Genomic DNA, 18,880 nt, shown 5'->3' with positions numbered 1-18,880 from the left:
CCTCCTTTCTAAATATTGTGAAGTAATTCTCATACTGCTAGTAGTAATGTTAATAAGAATAATCACACCACAGACATACACATATATTAGCTGGGTCCTTAAATTACTAAACCATCTATGTGTTAGAAGAACTGCTCTCCTTCCGTTTATTAAATATAGGACATAGATCTACTACAGAATAAAAAAAAACTTTTTTTTAATTCTTCTCGTTAACAAAGAATGGAAATCATAATATGATTTTTTCACTTACTACTTACAAACTCTAATACATATCACTCTTTTATAAGATACTTTATTAATAGGCAAGGTGTAGTGAAATACAATTATTTTTCAACAGATACATATACTTTTGATATCACAAGTATGCACTGAAATAATTCATCATTAACTTGGCCTAGTTAACTAATTAATGTCATTTTCTTCCACTGATCTGATTTCTCTCTATCAACATGATAGTAAACATTAGACCAGATGAAGTAGAGAAAAGCTCTATAACTAAACTTCTTTAAAAAAAACAAAATCGGTATGGTTAAAATAAGTCTTCTAGGTTATTCTCAGAAATGAGAAACCAAATGTTAAAATTGTCTTTTAAATGCTCAGAATAAAATTTATGCCATCATATCTCATGTTAGATAAATGTAAATAATATGCAATTAATTAGCACAGGCTCCCACAATTATACTCATCTTTTTCTTCCATTGACTGCTACCTGTTGTCCAGGGCTAGTTTCCAAATGCTGAGCCATGATGTGTGGAACTCCTTGCTGTAGAAGGCAGGCTCACCACAGGAATTTAGTTCAGAACACTGCTTTTGTCAAACTCCAGACTCTACCAGGTAGAGGATCATGGTCAGATTATTGGCTAGGTGAGACACATGCTGGACGTTCCAGTCTAGTTAAAGACAAGGAAAAGTAAAGTCTTGATATTAACACAGAAGCTCAGTCAGGATGCCTCTTTTTCTTGTTCTTTAGTATTCTCTGAACTTCAAAGAAGTAGCTCTTAATCTGCAGGATTAAGGAATTTTGCATTAAGAAGTTTAGCTACTCCAAGACCTCTGTAGGTCCACCAGACCAAGTAAATCCAGGATTTGCTTGTATTTTATAGTTAAACTAAATACGTAACGACTCTGCTAATTATAAACCTTATCATTTAACCACCCTGTGTCGTCATGGTCTTTTCCGTGAAATGAAGGAATAGTACCTGCCTCATAGGCTAGTTATAAAATTAAGTTGGGTGCTACCCATGAAGCATATAAAAATGTGCTTACCACATAATATGTCTGCGATGACTGTTATTTGTTATCAATATCATTTATTAATTAATAATCAATAACATAATCACTTTGTAGCTCTATGTAAATTTATTGCAATAACTTTGATTTTAGCCTTGTTTTCTCATTTTATTTTTTTTCCTACTCCACTTTAAATATCTATTACATGTTTCCTTTTACTCTTTAACTGTTAGCCATCCTATTATCTTCTCTAGTTTAATATACTGAAAAATAAAAGTAATAAGTGTACTTGTACAATTCCACACTACAATGAATATTATTTAGAAATTAAGTTAAGGGCCCCACTTTAAGCACTACCACCTCTCAAGTATATTATTGTGAATTGTTTGTGCATATCCTCCAAGAACTTCTATAAATATAAAAACTACTGTATGTATAGAATGTATTCATATATATACAATATATTCATATATAGACACACACATATATGTGTTGCATAGATAAATGGATATTTTAATATAACTTAGACTGTAGTTTTTTTTACTGCTCTGCAACTTGCTTCCTTTTACTCAAAAGCATATGGTGGATATTGTTTGAGTTCAGTAGATATTGATCAGTTTAAATGTTTTTAAGAGCTGCACAGTATTCCATAGTTTTGTTAACTATTCTGTTATTGGGAAATATTTACATTGCCTGCACTTTTAAATAATTGGCATAATTTAAGTTAATGTCTATCAATTTATCTGTTTTTAGAAGCATATTCAAATATTTTCAGTTTTACTTCTCAGGTTCTGCCAAATTACTATACAAAAAGTTTGTATCAAATTATAATCCCAGCAGCAATATCTAATGTTTTATTTCCCATGCCCTACTTTAAATTGGCTATCTTCAGTAATTTTTATTATTGTTAAATATACTAGGTGAAAATATATCCTTATCATTTTTATTTGCATGGCTAATCAGTTATAAAGTTGAATATGGCATTAGTTAGATTGACTTTTCTATAAACAACAGAAATATAATCTGGCTTATGATCCAAAATAGAGTTTACTGGAAAATTGTGAAGTAGCTCATATAATTAATGGAAAAATGAAGAACTATGTTTCAGAAAGGATAGGAATCAGGACAATTTGAGGAAATTATGACTAAAAAGACAGAGTCCGTAGGAGTTACTGCTAAGAGAAATTGATTCCAATTGTTTCTGGTATTCTTGCTTTTATATTCAAAATTTATATCCCCAGGAGAAGCATATTTATTAGCCTCTCTTGTTTCCCATGCCACAGCCTTGGCTACTTTGGGATGGAGCATCTTGACTTAACAGTCCTGTCAAGACTATTATCTAAATTGTTTGTCTCCTCAAAGCCAAATGAGGATGCTATATAACCTGAGGATGAAAGATGAATTCTCGGTGGGAATAAACAATAGGTGTTCACCACGGTCCAACCATTGAGTTATCCAATATCTCTTCTTTTCTGAACATAAAAGTTGAAAAAAAATACCATTCAACATTGCTACTGCTAAATATGTAGCCAGAAATACACATCCTCCTAAAATGTAGACAATCCCAAGTCTCAGATTGTTACTATATCCAGCTTCAAGTCCTGGTTCTCTAAAACATCTCTGGAGATGACTATTTTCTCCTTTCCCTTCATCCATTTGGTCTCAATATACAGAAATGTAATAAGAAAATTACATATTTAACTCTAAATATGAATTTCATTAAATGATATTCTTAATAATACAAAGAATAAAACACATGTAAAGTCTATAGTCCTGGTTTTACTACTGACTGAAAACTGTAGCTGAAACATAAAACATTTCTCAGCTTCTTGGAAATGTTTCCCCAGCGTAGTGACTCAAATATTTTTACCTGATAGGTCTGAGATTTTGGTAGTACTGCTTGTATAGGGCTGAATTTGTTTCTCGTGTGCCTTGAATGACAGGCATGGTAGTACCTGACGGTATTAGTACTGTTTATCAAATATTTCCAGGTCTTCTGCCAGGCACTTGATCTTGATTTCAGTCCTTTCACCTTAGGTATTAAGAGTGGCTATATGGCTTTCTCTTACAATAAACTGTGAGCAGAAAGTAAATTTTCCACTCTTTCTTTTCCTCTACCACAGTGACCAGCAGTATTCAATATTGGCCTGTTGGTTAGCTTGGATGCCAGAGTGAAAACCACGCGAGAGAGCCCCTACCCCCAGCCCCGCTTACCCCACGTCCCTGTAGAATGGATGATAAAGAAGCCTCTGTGAGATTATGCCATGAAGATTTTGGGTTGTTTGTGACTGTATGTAACCTAGCCCTTACAACTAAACCAATGATCGGAGTAGAGGTCCTATTAGTACTCCCTTTTCCCATTATATAGCAGCAAACGTAATTTCTCCTTGGGAATCAGAGTCAGTTATACCAGTTAACATCCTATCTGTCTTTTTGCCTGTTAGTCTAGTGGTACGAGGAGCCTCAAAATGCCCAAGTGTTAGCTTCAATTCAATGAAAATTTTACTGTCTCATATGCTGCCATTCCTCTTTGGTGTTAAAACATCTCAACCCTAAGAGTTCAAAACCAAGGGAATGTGAAGCAAAATATTTGAAAGTGAATGTATTAGTCAGTGTTCTTTAGTAAAACAGACCAATAGTACATATGTATAGAGAGAAATTTATTATAAGGAATTGGCTCACATGCTGATTGAGGTTGACAAATCCAAATCTGTAATTTGATCTTCCAGTTTGAGTCCAAAGGCTGGCAAGCTGCTGTAGAACCAGGAAGAATCAACATCCCAGTTCAAAGGTGATCAGGCTGGAGAATTTTGTCTTTCTTGGGTTAGGGTCTGCCTTTTGTTCTATCAGGCCTTCAGCTGATTAGATGGGGGTCACCCATTAGCGAGGGCAGTCTGCTTTATGAAGTCTACTGATTTAAATGTTAAATCTCATCTAAAAATACCCTCGCAGAAACACTCAAAATAATGCTTGATCAACTTTCTGGGCATCCGTGGCCCAGCCAATTTGACACATAAATTTAAGATTCACAGTGAGTATTAAGTGTAATTGTAAGTTTCCTCACCAAGCTTTACATTTAGGTCCCAGAACCATGTTTTGTGAATTGGGTAAAGCAGCATCGTATAGTTCAGAGCACATGATATAGCTGTTTGATCATACACCATTTAAGTGCCCCCACTGATTCAGTGATTGAGTCTTTAGTAGGTTATTTCAGTGTTCTATGGACAACTGTTTCTCCTTGATAAAACATATAAGAAGACCTTTATGTCACAGGGGCATCAGCCCACTGTCTTTCTTCCTTCTCTGTGACGGTATTCCTTGAAAGGAGACAGCAATATGTGAGACACTATGATAGTGGTTAAGGTATTCAGTAAGTCATTTGCTATGACCATTGACACAGGCATAATGGGAAAGAAAAGTAAATCCAATTGCTAGAACAAATGTCTAGTTAGTGAGGACAAATGGCTGCAGTTGCATTATGGAAAGGGTCCAGGGATTTTAGGCTACCCTTAAGTAGCTGGCTTAGGTTCCCTTGAGGTATAGCAACATATTGGAATTCACTAATTGGTTCATTTGATGACAGTTGAGTACTCCAGAGTCAGTACCTACTCTTCTTGTTGAAGATAAATTCATGTTGTTTATCCCTTCCAAAGCTTCCAACCCTACCAACATGAACATGAGTGTTTTGAACACTCACTGAGAGTGACTAAGAAAACTTGCTAACTGGCATTCCTTTGGAGCAATTAGACTCCCAATTATGGGTCCATTCTGAGAAATTCACTCATATAAATTTTGCTTCCATCACTAATTCTCCATTCTTACCCTTTCCGAGTCCTTAATAGTGTAAGAAATATTTGTTAGTCAGTACTATTAAATTAGTATGTTTCCTAAACTCTAAACATCTCTGTCCAGAAACGGTAAACAGGACATTTTATTGTTTGAGATACTGCCCAGAGGTCAAATGGCATTCTTTTCTGTCCTCAAATTATTCCCAGTTTATTTGTACTGCCATAGCAGCCTACCTCCAGCTACTTCTGATATATCATGGAGAGGCACTGGTAAATCTGTTTTTTTATCCTTAAACTGTGAGAATGGAGAACTCCCTATGAGGGCATAGGTATGGGTTGAAGGAGGTGTTGGGAGTACAGCCAGATTCAGAATATCTGAGTGGTGGGCTTAGGCACTTCAGTTTCTTAAAAGCTCCCCAGCTGATTATGTGGAGACAGCATGGAAAACCACTGATTTAGTAGATTAATTACTATATAATAGGTATTATAGGCCATATTGATATGCTACAATTAGAGTAACTTCCCCATTAAATTTATAATAATTACTATAAATTCTTAGACAAGGATTAGTTTTTTGCACCAGCAACCTATCGTGATCTTTGTGTTTCACATTTTTCAAATTTAGAAAAGAAGTGTCTCATAGGCCTAGGTTTGGCCACGTGCCTACCGCATTGTTTGGGTCAATGCAGTTGGTTTCCTTGTTTGATAGACGTACCAAAACTGCATTCAGCAGCATGTTTCCCCACAGTCAAATAAGGCAAAACCAACAGATGCTCCAAACAAGCATTTTGTCTTATATATACTAAACTTTTGATTTCTTATGTAAAGCGTATGCTCTTTTTTCTTTTTTTTAACATCTTTATTGGAGTATAATTGCTTTACAATGGTGTGTTAGTTTCTGCTTTATAACAAAGTGAATCAGCTATATATATATACATATATCCCCATATTTCTTCCCTCTTGCATCTCCCTCCCTCCCACCCTACCTATCCCACCCCTCTAGGTGGTCACAAGGCACCGAGCTGATCTCCCTGTGCTATGCGGCTGCTTCCCACTAGCTATCAGTTTTACACGTGTGCTCTTTTATTTGCCTATTTTCCTTCTGATTTGTCTTTTTTGTGTTCATTTTAAAATCTTATTGTATAAATATTATCATTTTATATATGTTGCAAGTGTTTTCTTCTCATTTGTTCTGTGTGCTTTCAGTTTGTATATTTTGTTCTTTTTCTTGTCCATATAAATATATAAAATTTTCATTGCTAATTCTACACTGAATGATTTCTCAACTTTATATTTTAGAAAAACCTTTACTCAAGCCAAAATTACTGAAATATTGTTATGTCTTTTATTAATTTTTCATTTTGTTTTCAATTTCTAACCTTTAATCTTTAAAGATTACATTTTTCTTAGAGATGCGTTGACAGACTAGGATGATGTAGGCATGGAACATTTTTTCCTTCAGATTGAAATCTAGCTGTCCCAACGAAAGCTGTTCATTTGTCCACTGTTTCACCACTGATTTGACGTACTTTATATATGGTGAAATAATATATATGTTAGACTGTTGCTTCCCTTTCCTTTGCTTCATGGATCTATTTGTTGATTCTCACTGGAGACTGTTTTATATAATGTAACTCCCTAATTATTCTCTCAAAATTTAATGACATTTACTCTCTTCAATGTGTTGTTATTGTCTCGAGTTTTTAAAGTATGAGTTTGAATGGAATTGTATTGAACTTCTACTTTCATCTCGATAACTATGAGAATGCCCTGTTTTATATCTGATGCCAGTGCCCAGGCTGCATGCCCAATGGTAGACGTGTACTTCTGTTAGAGAGCCGTTCCTCAGTTGTTATCCAGGAGGCAAACCCCCAGGTAGCTCCTCTGAAATGGGACCCTGGCCAGGCAATGCTGTAATCCTTCACTTAATCCCATAGCTGACCTCACGTGTCGTAACTCTTCCCACCCCTGTTTCTAGCTGTGCCATCCCTGATCCTGGGTCAGCCATGGGGGCAGAGGGTGCCTTTTGCAGCAGTTCCCTTTCAATGTATTGCTTTCTAAGTTGTTCTATTCTGTAAGGTCTCTTTACTACTCTAATTTGTGATTTAATTTCATTTCTATTCCTGGTTTATTACTTTTCCAATGGTACTATAGATACACTTTTTAAAAAATATTTTATCTGCCACCCTGAGCCTGCAGTTATTCATTCCTTTAATTTCCTTTTTTTCCCCATTGTTCCTCTTTACCATACCAAATTTTTAGATCTTTTTGTATGCCTCTCTTCTCTCATCCTATCTTTATTCTTCTTTTCTAACATTTTGTTTAGATGCTTTTCTTGATGTATTGAAACTCTGCTAATCCCTAGTGTAAATTATCTAGTAAATACCAAAACTCTCTGGTCACTTCCCTTTTTATCTTTGTTTTCAAGATAGAAATAGATGTTTATTTGTTTGTCTTTACTGTATCTCTTTACATAAATTCTCTCACTCTGATAATGACTGCTTAAAGGTATCTGAAACTAGAGTCTGTATCATGTAAGTTGTTTCTTCCTGATGAAGCATATTATGATATAATTGAATGAATGGTTTTGAGGTATAAATTAGTTGCAAAAATGAAATATAAAACATATATCGCTCATTGGTCTTCACAGAATGAGATTTTTTTTCCTTCACAACATTAAAATAAATATGCACATCTCTAGCTGTTATACCAACTGCATATGCTAATGTGACTTATGAAAAGTTAATATCAAGTTTTTTGTATACTCGTGATGTTGGTTGTTCCCTTCTGACTATCAGCTTCATGAAAGTACAGATGGCTTTTTTTCATATCATCCCTAAAATATTTAAGTAAAAAATAACAAGTATTTATTGAATTGAAAAAATATATAAGATAAATATTTTTAAATTATGTAACTTATTTTCCAGATTGTTCAGCATAGTGAACAGTCACAACAATGAATTGTTTGTGAAATAGGTGCTTTAAAAAAATCTTTGGTTTCATCTACCTGAACTAACTGTAAAACATATATAATTAAAAAAATAAAATTTAACAGTCAACATACAGATTCACATATTCCAAGTATCACACATATTTCCATAGTAAAGCCTTGGAATACATTCTCCTGTTAAAATAAATTTGTAATTTAGAAAACACATAACACATTCCACAGATTTCATTACTTTCTTAATTTAAAATATCATTTTATATAACAAAGTTTCTACCATATTTTACTTAAATAAAAACCCTCTTGAATCAGAACTATGACATATTACATATGTCTCTTGTTATGAAATCTTGTTGTGTCAGAGAGCTGAACAAAATCCTCAAAATGCTAAGAACATGTTCATCAAAATTCAATGCAGCTCTACTGCAAATTTCCAGGAAAAAAAAATCGTTGCTTTGCTAATGTAAAAACAAAGCACTCAATTGACCCTTTCAGTCCTAATGATTAATCATAAAATATGATGCAGATTATTTTGCAATCCCCCCCAATTAAATGTGTGAGCATAATTTTGTCTCTGCCTTGATCAATGGAGTGACTGAGTTTGAGAAGCGATATATGCATCTGTATTAAAGATCAACATGTCAAATACAAGTAATAAAATGTAACATGCTTTACAGTTAAAAGTCCTATAACTTCTAGCCTCGTGAAAGAATTTTGGGCATTACAAGTCTATAGTCACTTTCCACAAACATCAACAAATCGATTATTACTTTAAAGATGTTGAAAACTCTGAACTTTTGTTACTCAATTCACAGAGAAAAGAAGAGCTCAGTAACAGACTGTAGATCCATGTGTTATTGTTTAGAGGTGATTTTTTATCCAAATTCCTTGAACACTCTAGAAGAATATTTTCTCCTAAGTTGGCTGTTGGAAATAACCAATGCATTTGTGTATATCCTTCTACCTGTTTCTTATTTTATTCTACAAAAGGCAAGTTTCTAATAAGTATCATAAACTATTTCATTTGACTATTGTCAGTTTGCTATTATTATGTAAGCCTGTCCAGCAAGCTCCCTGGCACAACTTTACCATCAGCTCCAGGGAGTCAAATAACAGCATCTTACTAATGAGTGAAAATAAGAAAACTCATAGCAGATGATTATCTCAGAATCCTTTATTAATGATAATGTAGTAACGTACTCCTATAATTTAATTAGAAATAATAACAGTGGACTGTTAAATGTAGTCCACACTCAAACAGAATAATGATTCAACAACTAAGTAAAAGTGAAATGGTAGTTTAACAATAACAACAGCAATCTATATATATATATAATAGTATTAGTAATATAAATTGATTCAGCATGTATTAATTCAATGGCTACCAGGTGTCAGGAAAAAGTCTTAGCACTGCAAATTCACTATGAACAAAAGAAACATCACTTCCTGCCCTCATGGTCTTAGTGGAGGAAGGCACACATTAAACTAATAAAATATACACATGTCAGCAGGGAAGGTAAACAGAGTGTACATTGGTAGTGAGTGTTCTGTGATGGTTATTTTAAATAGGCTGACCAGGGAAAGACTCACTGAGTATAGACATGAAGGAGATGAGGAAGCAAGCCATTTGGTCATCACATAGAATCACATTTAAAGCAGAGGGAGGAGCAAGACGAAAAGCACCATGATGGGAGAATATTTGACACGACTGGGGAACATTAGCAGGAAGGCCAGCATGGCTGGAGCGGAATGGATAGACATAGCATATTAGAATAGCACTGACGGGCCAAATCACATAGGGTCTTACAACTACTGCGACCATAATAATTAAGTTTACCCAGGACTCTTCTGGTTTATTCCTGGTGTCCCAGCATCCAACTCAATTTAGTATTAGCATAAGAATTTTGTATTTTTAGTTTAAGTATTATTATTAATGGATACATTATAATAAACTTGAGGGGTTTGAGAGCTAATTTGCACATTCCTGCTTCTGCTGTTATCCTCTAGTCAGATGTAAGACACTTACATGTCCAGTGGACACAGTTCTCACTTTAACCTATAATCATTTCATCTAAAAAAGCAAAAAAACTTTCTCTTCCCAATCCTTCCCACATATAAGCAACAACTTCTTGTGCAATACAGTGTACAGAGAATTCAAAGACAAAAATAAATGTTCACTGAAAGCCCTTGTTGGCCAACTGGTATACTTGTTATACCAGTCCATTATGCTGTGGCCTGTGGCTCTCCTCTCCTTGTGAGATGCAAATGGGAACAAATATAGCAATCAGCATTGTCAGTGGAGATGTGGGAAATCACAGGTTAGATGTACATGAAATATATGTGAGGAAGAGAAGATGAGCAGTCATGCCAAGAATGTTTAATGAAGTTTGAATACTCTTCCTTGGTGTCTTACAAATTAAACATGTAGTTTATAAATATTGTGTTATATTATGCATTTTTATTTTGCAATAAAACTTTTCAGCAAATATATCTCAAAAATGAAAATGAATATTAAATGAAAAATTAAGTTCTGCATTTCTATGAATTTTTGTTTTAAAAAGTGTTGATGATGAATACATAACTTCTATGAAATATTTATCAATCTTTACTATCAGCGATGGGAGCTCTAGCGATATCACTGGCCATGTGGAAACCATAAACACAAAAATGCTAAAGAAGCATCAGTATCTGCCTCAAATTAATAGCGAATTCTCTGCTTGAAGGCAATCATTGAAACTGCAGAAAATCCCTTTGTATAGCACTCTTTTAAGCATGATTTTTCATTTAGATCAAATGTGACTTTTAAATTAATGTGCATTTTCAATTTCAAGTTTTCTTATGTGTGTTGTAAGTGAAGTAATAGCTGTTAAGATTTTGGTCCACTAGCAAAAGAAGAACTTTAAAAAGATCCAGTAATGCCATTTTTACATTAGAGTGATCAGATGTTTTAAATAGAAAATTCATTTATTGCAATAATGATTTGAGTGCATGCAACTTGTGGACCCCCAATCAAGTTTTTGGAAGTTCATTTGGATGATGGTAAAACATTGGACATTACTGATCATGTTATCACAGACTCAGTTAAAAAGTTCAGCGCTTAAGATTCAATGATTTGTTCCTATGGTGATAATTGGAATACAGAGTTTGGTGGAGCACATCATCATGACAAAAATACGTGTTTTACTAATGTAAGAAACATACAGATAAGAATATATGCTTTGCATTGGTTTTGGTATGCACATAAATCATAATTGCTTTCAAAGACACTTTAATAGTCTGTGAATTACAATGAAGGCCTTAATTGTCAAGTTGTATGCATGTGCACATGCACACACACACATTCACAAATTATTCAGTCATTCTCTTATTGGTCCTACAGGTGCTAAGGGACCTTTAGGGGAAAAAAAAGTAAGACTCAAGTCTTAGGTCACTGAAGTAATGAAGTCTAACATTTCTATGGATAATACTATACCAACTAGACTTTTTCAAATTATGCCCTGCTCTTGCATTTAAAACTCTAAAGCTCAAGAAGCATGAAAGTTTAAGGCAATTTGATATAGAGGCAATCAGCTTATAGAAATCTACAATTTGATCTCATCTTTTTATCTCTTCATAAATATGTTATTCAAAATTGTTCATATGAAAAGCCAATAAATGGAAAATTTTTAAGTATATCAAGCTAATTAATTATTATGTTTTTATTCTAGATCATATGATGTCATATCTGTGAGCTATCTTAAATTTTCAGTTTGTTGTGATTTCTTATTTTAAATAACTATTTATGTATATATTCATATATTACATTTATATATTTATATATAATTTATCTAAACCTAAATTTATATACATTTTTTGCATATTTTTTCTTAAAGAGGGTTTCAGATTTTTCTAAACGTCACATTCCACAAAACCAGTATTCATCCCTGATCCTAATTAATCAATCAGAGGCCATGGCAAGTAAATTATTCTAACTTATTTTCCTTACTCCTACCCTTATGAACACATTGATATTCATACCCATCCTGACTTCCTTCCCTCTCACTGGATGAGGCATCTCTCCTCCTAAATAAGGTGCCTTCAACTTCTGTTCTGGGTCCCTGTTCCTCTTGGTTCTTTGATACTTAATTTATTATTCCCACCCTCTTATTATTACATCTTGAGCTGTTCCTATTCTAATGGCTTTTTAGCTCAAGTATGTAATCCCTTTTTAACATATGACTACTCTGTGTTAAAGTGACTTGGATTAGTTTATGAAAACATGTGTGATGATGAAAGTGTTATAATAATCACAAATTACAACAGGAATGGATAAAGGATAGAGGTTCAAGACCAAAAGGAAAACAGAAAAACAATTCCCACGTCATTGTGGAGTTGCAAAAACATGAGCAACATGTGAAATTGAGGATACTCTCATTAATTTGAAAAATCTCTATGGATATGTATAGCTACTTACCTTCTCAACTCTTTTGTCTCTTCACAACTACATTCTTAATAAAATGGGCTATTCTTTCACTTTTCCATCACCTCTTCAGTGCAGTTGGGGTTTTGACTTTACTCTCCACTGACATTGCTATTGTCACTGATAAATTGCTAAGTGTTAAGTCACGTAGTTTTAGCTGTTTTCACCTATCTTAAAAGTCTCATCTCCCTTGGATATTAGAAAATCAATGTCTCCTATCTCTGAGGTGCTGCTTATTATATATCTGGATACATTCTCCTTAGTCACTTCTTTTAATATATTTTTTCTTAGAATTTCACACTCAGAACTTCATTCATTTCATGTATATATGCTTTCTTAATTTTATAATAATAATAGTGATTTGTTGGTTGTATGCTAGGGAATATGCAAAATACTATCACTTTAAGAGTTAAGCATTTTCTCCATTTGCCAATAAGGAAACTCATGATCAGGGAGCTTAAGATTTGCTCAAGGTTTTAGTCTCATAAAAGAGCAAATCCATGTACATGTCTGTTGTACTGCAACATGATCGTTTTTTTTTTTTAATTTAAGTTATTGAAGAATAGTTGATTTACAATGTTGTGTTAATTTCTGATATACAGCAAAGTGATTTAGTTACATATATATATATATATATATATATATATATAGTTTGCATTTGCTAATTCCAATCTCCCAATCAATCCCTCTCCCTCCCCCTTGGCAACCACAAGTCTGTTCTCTATGTCTGTGAGTCTGTTTCTGTTTCATAGGTAAGTTCATTTGTGTTATAATTTAGATTCCACATATAAGTGATATCATATGGTATTTGTCTTTCTCTTTCTGACTTACCTCATTTAATATGAGAATCTGTAGGTGCATCCATGTTGCTGCAAATTGTATTATCTCATTCTTTTTTATGGTGGAGTAGTATTCCATTGTATATATGTACCACATCTTCTTTATCTATTCCTCCATCGATGCACCTTTAGGTTGTTTCCATGTCTTGGCTATTGTAAATAGTGCTGCTATAAACATAGGGGTGCATGTATCTTTTCAAATTATAGTTTTGTCCAGATATATACCCAGGAGTGGGATTGCTGGATAATATGGCAATTCTATTTTTAGTTTTTTGAGGTACTTGCATACTGTTTTCCACAGTGGCTGTACCACTTTACATTCCCACCAACAGTGTGGGAGGGTTCCATTTTCTCCACTGTCTCTCCAGCATTTTTTTTTTAATATATTGGAGTGTAGTTTTTTTACAATGTTGTGTTAGTTTCAAATGTACAACAAAGTGCTTCAGTTATACATATTTTCAAATATACAACAAAGCGCTTCAGTTATACATATACATATATCTATTCTTTTTCAGATTCTTTTACCATATAGGTTATTACAGAGTATTGAGTAGAGTTCCCTGTGCTATACAGTAGGTTCTTGTTGATTATCTATTTTATATATAGTAGTGTGTATATATTAATCTCAACCTCCTAATTTATCCATCCCCCCACACCTTTCCCCTTCAGTAACCATAAGTTTGTTTTCTAAGCCTGCAAGTCTGTTTCTGTTTTGTAAATAAGTTTATTCATATCATTTATTTTAGATTCCGCATATAAGTAATACCATATGATATTTGTCTGTCTCTGTCTGACTTACTTCACTTAGTATGATAATCTCTAAGTCCATCCATGTAGTTGCAAATGTCATTATTTCATTCTTTTTTATGGCTGAGTAATATTCTATTGTATATATGTACCATATCTTCTTTATCTATTCCTCTGTCAATGGACATTTAGGTTGCTTTCATGTCTTGGCTATTGTAAATAGTGCTGTAGTGAACATTGGGGTGCAGGTATCTTTCCAAATTATGGTTTTCTCTGGATATATGTCTAGGAGTGGGATTGCTGGGTCATATAGTAGCCCTATTTTCAGTTGTTTAAGGAACCTTATGGTTTCCTTTGCTGCAATACAACTCTATGTTCCTTCTTCTTATTCTCTTTTCATGATTTTGATCATCAAGTGTACACGGATTGCTTCCGACTATCTTCTTCCATCTCAGATTTCTCTGTCCATGTACGTTTATTTGACTTAGTCTACATTTCCATGTTAATGTCCCATAGGTATCTCAGATTTCACATTCTAATACTAAACTCATTTTCTCACCCTTTTCTAAACCTGTTCACTAGCTTTATTCACTAACTTGATGCATGGAAAGACCATTCACTTTCCCATCCCCTCTGACAATGCATTTATTCTCTTCTAGTTATTCTGCATTAACTGTTTTTAAAACATCCCATAGCAATGTGAATCAGATGTTTTCTTGTCTGCCTTCTCAATTAAGATACTTGATGGCAAGGACTCTTATCTTGCTTTTGAGTCTCTGGACTCTAACCCAGTTCCTGATACACAGTTGTAGTTAATAAATGCATATTAAATAAGGAAATTGATGCAGGTGCTATATCATTCATAAAATTACTTTTCTAGGTATATGGATTTTGCATGAAATGTATCTCTCTTTCTTAGGCATAGTTATTCTTTTGTATTTGATTCTAGTCAAAGTAATTTTTTAAAATAGATGTCTAGATGTATTTATTAATTCAAAATAACTTCTTCACATTCTAAAGTTAACTTGGTGGAATGATCTGATGCATATAAAATAAAACTCACTAAGTATTCCTTTGTTTTTATTCACTCACAACTGACTTGAAAGGGCTTCCCTGGTGGCGCAGTGGTTGAGAGTCCGCCTGCCGATGCAGGGGACACGGGTTCGTGCCCCGGTCCGGGAGGATCCCACATGCCGCGGAGCAGCTAGGCCCGTGAGCCATGGCCGCTGAGCCTGCGCATCCGGAGCCTGTGCTCTGCAACGGGAGAGGCCACAGCAGTGAGAGGCCCGCGTACCGCAAAAAGAAAAAAAAAATGACTTGAAAGCATTTGATATTCATTTTAACACATTAATTTTCCAAAAAGTATGTGCACCATTCAAAGAAGGAACAAATATTTGGATTACTTTACAGAGCTTATTTATTGACTTCTATTTTGTATTACACTAAGGAGAATACTGAAGTTATTTAATGGCATAATATCATAGGTTTCCCAAGAGTAAATATTCATTCATTTTCTGTCTCTTTTCTCTTTTTGTCATTTTTCTCTGCCTCTCTCCCTTTTTCTTCTAAAATACACATACGCGTACGAGATGTTTTTGAGATTTCCAGAGATAATGAAATTAATGTTTCAATTATTAATGGCTCATTGGGATATATATTTTCTCAAATACTCTGAAAGTTTTTCTGAATATGATGAGAACAGCATTAAATTTTACTGGGTTCATAATGATGAGTCCAAATAACATTTTGTTTATAATCATTCCACTGTTTACATTAAATGCCCCCCCAAAACAGTATAAATTCATCTTCATACAATATCCTCAAAAGACTAGCCAAATTCGTTGAAACAGGTGAACTTCCTTATTTACCTAAACTTTGTAATTTATTGGTAAAATAGATTCAAGATGGGAAGACATAGTTGTAATTAGTTTTACTTTAAGCTGAAATGATGGGGAAGGTACATTAAAGTTCATGAGTCATCACTTTGAAGCTGATATTATCAAAATCCACAGAAAAAGATGGCATATCCCCCATCCCTTTTTAAATATATAGCATAGAGAAATTTTGAGGGACATAATTGCTTCATGCATAGATTTTGTCAGAGTGGCTGCAGCAGCAGTAATAATATCAGTGACACCAAGGTATGTATAGATACAGTTTGGGTATTAGAAAACGAGTTGGAAGGTATTAAGAATTGGTTTTCTAGACCAAAAAAAAAAAAGTTTAATAAACAATAGCAACATCACAGACCAGAAAATTCTGCCTGATTTTAGTGAGACAGTTGTGAAGCCATCTAATCCTATAACTGTAAGAATAATATATAACTGTGTACATACAGGTATGAATATGAATTGAGCTGAATAATAAGAGATAAGTATGCTGTATCTGGCTCAAAATGTTTAAATCAAAATGCAGACCTTTCTTAAGGCAAGCTCTTTAAGTAAACTATTTTTTCTAAACAAAGAGGAGGAAGAAGAAGAGGAAGAGAGTTGATGACATATGATAAAATCATTTTTGATCCTTCAGCCTTGTGTTTCTTTAATACAAAGGAATGAATATGTACAATTAAATGAGCATTCACTCTGGAGTATTATGCTAACAGTATTTATCAATCGCACATTGGTTTCCTTTAAGTATTAAAGAATATAACTTTATAACATATAATGTACAATATGTACACTCTTTAGTAGCCATACATTTATTGTATTTATATGCTCAATCTGATACATCAAAATTAGATATAAATGGCAGGTATCACTTATTTTCCTTGAATAATAAAATGTGCTATTGGAATAAAAAGAAATTCCTACACATTGTCATTTAAGAAATCTCATTATTAGACACTTTCCAAGATAACGGAATCAGTACTGCAGTTTTTCTTTCTTAACGAGTTGTTGTAGTGTGCTTTTTAGATACTATTGTCAGACACTAATTTTTCTATATCAGTTTTATCCTAAAACTTATTTAAAATGGAAAGTAGACTTCTGAATCTTAGATGAAATATTTTGACTTGCTTTTAGTGGTATTAAGCATTATAATCTTACCACCCACTTTTTTTTAGGATGTGCTATAGTGGTGGCTGTTGAGCATATGTGATAAGAAGGCATTGGACACAGAGCTACTAAACATACATTAACATAGGTTCTTTTTTCAAATTTAGCTATCATGGATAAATTAGAAAACTCTCTAGGAGAACCAGTGCTATAATTACGAACACTGAAGACTCAAGAATCATTATCTGCTTTAAAAATCGTTTTAATTTTTTAAAATTTCCATAAAATGGCAAAAATAAATTCAGGAGCCCTGAATGATTATTTCATTACAAAACGTTCATACCTACTAGTTTTTCAAGTGAAATGTTGAAATTGATAGGTGGAACATACAGTATACGGTACTAAAGTTTCCGCAAAGGGGAGTCTTTTCAGACGCTCCACATGGCTTCACCTTCCCCATCGTTAGGATGACCTATGAAGTGGGAGCCTCACATCTGCTGGTCTTTGCAGCCTAATGAATGAAAAGTCATAAAGCCCTGCACTTTGACTCTTTCCACATCTCTTGCATTTGTTTGTTCTCAGTCAGAGCTGTTATCATCTGAACTTACTGTCCCCAGTGCCATAAATAGGTCTCCTAATAGTATCAGCTTGGAGGTAGGAGAAGTCTCATCAATGTCCATCCAGCTTCACTTGTTAGAAAATTCTCTTGCTGACTATTTTGCCAGAATGCTGTGGGTGGGAGAGGTGGTAAAATAGAGGAGTGGCAATCTGACCTATGAAATACGTTTACTACTTTTAATAAAGATAAAATTATTAAATTAATAATAACCTCTGGATAGTACCATGTAATTTACATACACACTTTGTTTATTCCTTAAAACAGCCCAACAAAGCAGGTGGTATTATTTTAAATTTAAAGATAAGAAAACTGAAGCTCAGAATGATTAAATAATTATCCAAGGCTACTATTCAAGGAATGAATGAAATAAGGAATGAATGACTCTCCAGGGAAAACTGCATGGATGAAGTGGATTAAGAAGTTAAGATAGAGAAGTCAATTTTTCAATCCATTTAGCAATCAACTTACAGAGAGTAAGCTGGTCTGAGAGTCACATGGGGTTTATGTTTGGGGTTAGGATGCTGCTGAAGAACCAAAGATGACAATTTTAAAAGAAAACAGATGAAACATCATCATGGATGGAAGAGCGATGGTGAGTCGTGTGGATGGTTAGGCTTTCACCAGAAACAACTATGGTAAACTTTTCAGCTGTATGATAAACTTTTCAGCTCCTGGCTTAATTTGAAAAGCTTTTGTAGGTTTCAGTGACAAGGTCTTTGAAAACTTAGGAGATAGACAAATTAAAGCAGAAATGTAATTGGTAAAAACTGATTTAGAAAGAATTAGAAAATAGGATCTTTTTCAGTAATAATTAAAGGAATTGAAACAATTATTTAATACCTCTTAATTAAAAACAAAGAAATCAAAGACTCACTAGAAATTGGATAGTTGATATGCAAGTGCTACCAGTTTTAAGGAACTTCCAAAATTATATAGATGCCTCCAAAAAATGGAAAATAAGGGCGGCATCTTCTACAATTCATTTTATGAGACAGAAAAATTTTGATAAAAAGTTACAGATGGTATGAAGAAGAAGAATAGTCTGTTGTGTTCATGAATGTAGACAAAAACTTCTGAACAAAATGTTAGCAAAGCAAAACCAATTTTCTATAACAATATTAATAACAGTGTCCAATTTGGGTATATGAAAGTATTATAAGAATGTTTTAATAATGCAGAAATATGTAAGTGTATATGCCCACATTACCAATGAAATGAAATCATCTCAATATCTCACAAGGTGCAGAGAATATTAACA

At 33.7% G+C, this 18,880-nt stretch overlaps 1 protein-coding gene across 6 annotated transcripts in view; it reads left to right on the top strand.

Annotated features, from left to right (window-relative positions):
- The window catches only part of DGKB (diacylglycerol kinase beta), a 704,177-nt gene that overhangs the window by 269,194 nt on the left and 416,103 nt on the right, over window positions 1-18,880 (top strand). The window lies entirely within an intron of this gene.

This window comes from Aethalodelphis obliquidens, unplaced genomic scaffold (assembly GCF_003676395.1).
Source record: "Aethalodelphis obliquidens isolate GAN/ISIS:26980383/991018 unplaced genomic scaffold, ASM367639v1 scaffold5, whole genome shotgun sequence".
Lineage (NCBI taxonomy): Eukaryota > Metazoa > Chordata > Mammalia > Artiodactyla > Delphinidae > Aethalodelphis > Aethalodelphis obliquidens.
Note: the sequence above shows the minus strand (reverse complement) of the source record. Positions and strands in the feature narration are given on the sequence as shown.